The sequence below is a fragment of the Chenopodium quinoa genome, unplaced genomic scaffold, assembly GCF_001683475.1.
Source record: "Chenopodium quinoa cultivar QQ74 unplaced genomic scaffold, ASM168347v1, whole genome shotgun sequence".
Lineage (NCBI taxonomy): Eukaryota > Viridiplantae > Streptophyta > Magnoliopsida > Caryophyllales > Amaranthaceae > Chenopodium > Chenopodium quinoa.
Window position 1 is genome coordinate 3,932,438 of NW_018743327.1, and position 6,000 is coordinate 3,938,437.

Consider the following 6,000-nt stretch of genomic DNA (forward strand, 5'->3'; position numbering starts at 1 on the left):
AGAGGTTTGAAATTTTTTTGCTATGGTTTACCAAGGAATGAGGAAGATTGCGTCCTGCTATGAAGTCTTGATATTGCTTCGGAATTGAATCTTGCAGCTTGTGCATTAAAGGTTAATGAGTATAAACAAACTAAGGAATTTTGTTCCTTACTTATCGAGATTGATGGTAACAACACCAAAGCTCTTTATAGAAGGGCTTTTGTAGAGATCAAGCTTAACCAATTGGAAGAGGCTTATGAGGACCTTAACAAGGCAGAAAGGTCAAGCCTATTAATCAATATATCCTCCGTGAAATGGAGAAAGTGAAGGGCCTAAGTTGTGAGGCAAGCAATTTTGGTGGTAAGAGGGGTGCTGAAATTCTATCGCGATTGAGTGTAACCACAACAAAAAGGGAAAAACCATTGAGTCAACTATCAGCCCAGTGAATTGTAATACCCCGTATTTTTAACGTATTTTATATTATTTATTTAATTATAAAATATAATTTTGGGTCAAATTATTTTTATTTTGGGATTTAAATAAAAACAAGTATTAATATTTTGGGTTAAAGAGTGTTCAATCCGAATTTAGCCTTCTTCAAAATAAACCCGATCATTCTATTTTTACATTTGACCTACCTATTCTATTATTCAAGTCCACAATTTTTGTAAAAAGCCCAAACCTACCCTAAACAACCCAACACTATAAATACTCATTCAATCCCCAAAATATTCCCTCACATAAGTCAACAAAGTCAAAAGGGTTAGTTTTCTCCTTTATTTTAATTTTTTTTTCCTTTTTCTTACTTTCTCTTTTTTCTTATTTCCTTACTCTTCCTTTCTCCTGGTTTAAGTGAAGAACAAAGCCAAATTGGTTGCTTGGTTGCCACCGGCTGCTGCCACGGCCCACATGCACCGGCCAGCCACCTCCTCGCCCTGCGTCTTGCTGGTGGTTGCCCAGACCACCACCACCGTACCACCCTTCTTCCTTTCTTCTCTATCCTCTTTGTTTTCTTTCTTTGTTATTTAGTTTGATCTTGGTTTTTATTGTTCGAGATTTGTTTAATTAATATTAAAATCAAAATTTAAAGGTTTTAATTTATATTTTCAGATTATAAAGAGGTTTAATATTGGATTTTTGTAAAGTATTGAAGTTAGGGTTTTTAATTTATTAAAGACATGATTTTTATGGTTTTAAAATCAAGTAAATTTGGGGATTTTTTATAATTAGAGTTTCTAATTGATAATTGAGTATAAAAGTATATTTTGATAAAGTTTTAAGGGAGTTTTAATCCATGTTGTTGGAATTTTATTTAAAGTAGTAGAATTGTGATTTTAATATAAGGGTTTAATTACCCATTAAAGAAGAGTTTAATTAGCGGTTTTAAAATAATTTTTAGATTATTTTAAGTATTATAAAGTGAATTTAAGTTGCTGTAAATTGTGTATATAAAGAGAAGTAATATAGTGCTATTGTCCCTTTATGTAGGAGACTTGATTCGGGAATTGTTGTAGTGTGTTTGGCTACTTTAAGGGCTTATTTGAGGCACGTACGCGTACTCAGAAATTTATTAAGCATGTAGAAACATGCTAGGAATTTATTTAATTAATTCCAAGTAATGACATGCTAGGAATTGGTTGGAATGGTTGAATTGAAATGAGATTGGTGATTGGAATTGAATTGATTGAATTAAGAATGATTTTGGTGAATTACTTGTGAAGCATGATTGGTTGAAATAAATTATTTATTGGAATTGGTGATATTGGAAAATTGTCATTGAACCATATTTTTATTATTGGTATGTTTGAAGGTTTATTAAATTAAACTAAATGTTTAATATGGTTTGGAATATAAAAAAGGAATTTTGTTATGGTTCATCTAATTTTTATTGATGCTAAAAGCATGAGGAGCAAGCTATTTAAGTGTCTTTATACACAAGGAATGAATTATATTTTGGTGCTTTAGTGCACTTAAGGTGTTTTTAACACCGAGGGATAGGATTTGTGGCGCTTTATAAGTTTAAGGTGAAATTAGCACCGAGGTAGAACTAAAAAGGGTCCAACATTAAATATTATTTGGTCATTAATTATTCAAGAATTAAATTGGTATGTTTGATTGATTGAATAATTATTGTTGATTGAATGATTGTGGTTTGAGAGTCATCACCAAGTTTAATAATATGTAAATAATGTAAAGTGAAAGAGATTACACACCAAAACTCTTGGAACGCATATACCTTGAGTATGGACATATGGGGGGGAGTTATTTAATTTTTTTATTTGATCATAACTTATACTTGAGTACAAGACACTGTACATTCCTTTATTATTATTATGCGCAGGAATTCTGCCACTTACGAGTGGTTATTGATGCTGGCACGGTTAGCTCCTAAGTCATTAACCTCAATTTATTAGGGGAGGTTAGTGGGAAACCCGTTCGATGAGTAATCAACGCTAAATAAATAATGTAGTTGTCTAGTTGAGAAGTTTTGTTGAATGTTGTATGCTTGAAATACAGATGCAACAAGGTAAGTTGTGTGTTGATAGGTATATGCATGTTAGTGTGTTAATTACGCTTATGTACTCAGCTTTGTTGATTGTGTGTTTTGTGTGTTTGTTGGCCTCGTCTTTATCTTGGTCCTATGATGACCCATTTTAATGGAGAGTAGTGGAAACAAGTAAAGAGAGGCTTTTCAGGTGATTGAAGCATATTCATGACGGGGCATGAGTGAAGAGCGAATCATGCTAGTTTCTATTAGTTTATGATGTGTTAATGCTTTGATTATTTTATGATATTATTATTCATGAGACTAACACAAAGTTTGGAAGTTTGTTTGGTTTTAATAAGGGCCTACAATGGCTCCAAGTTGTAGGATGGTTTTATTTTACTTTGTTTGACTTTGGTTTTGACTTTACTGTCATTGGTTGACTTTTCAAGTTGACTTGTTTTGAATGGTTTTGAAATTAGTCTTCTGCTGTGTGTCTTTGATGGTTGCCTTAGCCATTTTCACAATGGCGGTAATATCTTAGATATTCCTATTTAAAGTTTCAAACATGGCAAAACAAATATTTTAAAAGAAAGGAATTTCTAGAGCGTTACATGAATGGCGCAGTTTCTCATAGCAAAGACCAAAGGAGTGATGTTACTAGCCTTCCCTCAACAGGCCAAGCTGGTGAGATGGAGGTTGAGAGCCCTCTCTGTCAATACCCACAATGTGTATGCTCCTTTGGAAAATGAGGAAGATAGTTCAACTTATCCCTTAAATGATAGGAATCAAGACATGCTTTAGAACCTAGGAAAATCCATTGTTTTTCTAATAGAATGAAAAGAAATAGGACCCTTAAGATTTCCTCCTTGTCCTATTCGAATCTGAAGGAAGGGAGGACTTTGGGTTTTTGTAACCAATCTACTGGTTCATGGATGACTAGCTATACAAATGAAGGAAAAGACTACTCAAGATAGGCATTAAGAAATTTACAAGGATACAAATTCCAAAGGTCCGAATCCCTTGTCCATGCCTATAAATAAGACTAGTTCAGGTAGGAAGAGGCAAGTTAAGAAGCCCCTAAAGGAAAAGGTCACTCTCCCCCCAATTTTTCTAGACCTAAAGCGGTCAACATGATGTTGGGTCTATGTTTTTATGCCTAACTTATAACAACGTTGATGGTTCAACCATCGAGTGTAAGAGTGAAGGTTGAGCAAGAGACTACATTGCCATTGACCTTGTTGAAGTGGAATCCGTTGGATCTAATGAGGATGAACCCATGGATTTTGAACCTGAACAGGTGCAGTTTATCCCAACACCCTTTACCTTCAAGTTCTCTGCCACCGCGACGAAACATAGTAGGTTTCACATATCAAGGGAGAAGAACAAGAGAGCTAATATTTATTCTAGGTATTGTTTTTGCAGGTCCAAGAAGCGAAAATGAACAGACTCTTATCATCTTATGGCTAACGTCTATGATGGAACCTGGCAACCCCCATATATGTATCTATAGGCGCTGTTCGAAGCGCGCCTACGTTAAGCATGTGTGAATATGCTTGACACTTAGGAAGTGAGAATTGACATATACGATTAGGGACAATGATTAGGGACAAGGAAAGTAGGGAGCCACCAACAAGTTTTTAAGGAGCTTGTAAACCGTTCACGGATCATAAAAGGCAACTACAACAAAGGACAACGATAGGCAATAGCGATGACCCGTGAAGGTTACACCCCATTAATAATCCATGAGATTACTAACTCCATATGGTTCGGAACCACAAAAGGATGATCGGAGATGATGGTACGAAGTGAGTCATGGAGTCACATTCGCTCGTATTGGCCTCTACTCGATTATTATAGTGAAAAGTGATTCCTGCGATCTCAAAGGCATACAAACAAAATATTCAATTCACTCCAAACTATTATTGTAATACCCCGTATTTTTATGTATTTTTATAAAGTATTTAAGTATTAATAAAATGTATTGTCAAGGGCTCAAGTATTTTAACTAAATATTCTAAAGGGTTAAAGTATTTTAAATATAAAGTTTTATAAAAGTAAAATATGTTTTGGGCCAAACATTTATTAATTATTGGGCAATGTAAATTATTCCTACATACTCTTATTGGAATAACTCATTTCAAAACCTATAACTTAAGGCCTATCCCATAACTCAAGCCCACATTTTTATAAGCCCAAATTTAACCCTACACTCTCTACTCTATAAATACCCCATGAATCCCCAAAAATTTCCCACACAAAAAGGTTAGTTTTATTAATTTGTGTAATTATAATTATTGATTTATGGGTTTTAATTTTATTGTTTGAAATTAATTTAATTAGTATCAAATTGTATTTTGATGATTAAACTTTATAATTTTTAGATTTTGTAAATTTTATAACCTAGGGTTTTTAATTATTGAAAATCATGATTTTAGGGTTTTTATGAATAATTGATTTAAGGCTTTTATAGTAATGATGTTTTGAAATTTTGGTGATTATAACTACTTATTAGTTTAACTTAATTCCAGATTATTTTGAACACGTAAATTCATGTTTTAATAATTAGATTTCCGTTCGTTAATATTAATCTCGTTTTAATCCCGATCAGGTTCTAAACTCCTCCGATTTTGATAAAAAAAGTAGTGTTTTTCGAGTGGAAACAATGTTTTAAGAAAGACTCACTACCGTTGGTAGTTTTCACTACCCTATCGTGGCCAAATTCAGCCTCTAAATACGATTTTCGAGCAGTTTTTGATTTTTAACGAAGTTTTTTTTTATGCTTTAAATTTTATCTTTGAGTTTAAAAGGGATAAGAGATAATTTAATGTTTCTATGGATAATTTAAGTATAAAGATGTATTTTGATGAAGTTTTAAAGGATTTTTGATTAGTTTAAAATGTTGGAATTTTATTTAAAGTAGTATAATTGTGATTTTTAATAAAAGGGTGTGCTTATCCATTAAAAAGGAGTTTAATTAGGGGTTTTTAAATAATTTTCAGATTATTATAAGTTATTTAAAGTGAGTTTAAGTTGATGGAAATTGTGTATACAAGGGTAATTAATATATTATTATTGTCCCTTTATGTAGGAGACTTGGTTCGGGAGAATTGTTGTAGTGTAATCGGCTACTTTAAGGGCTTATTTGAGGTACGTACGCGTACTTAGCATATTTTGATGATGTAGAATCATGCTAGGCTTGATTTCAATCAATTACAAGTAGTATCATGCTAAGATTTATGTACGGAATTGTGAATTAATGGTGTTGGTGATTGAATTGTGAAGCATGAATTATTTGTGATGGATTAATAGTTGAAAAATTATATTTTGGGCATGTTGTGTTTGAACCACACTTTTATTTATGGCATGTTAGAATGCATGATTAATTAAACTACATATTTAATTATGTTAGGAATATTGAAAAGGAATTTATTATGGTTCAAATAATTTTTATTGATGCTTTAAACATGAGGAAGGAGCTATATAAGTGTCTATGTACACGAGGAATAAATTGTATGTTGGTGCCTTTATGCACT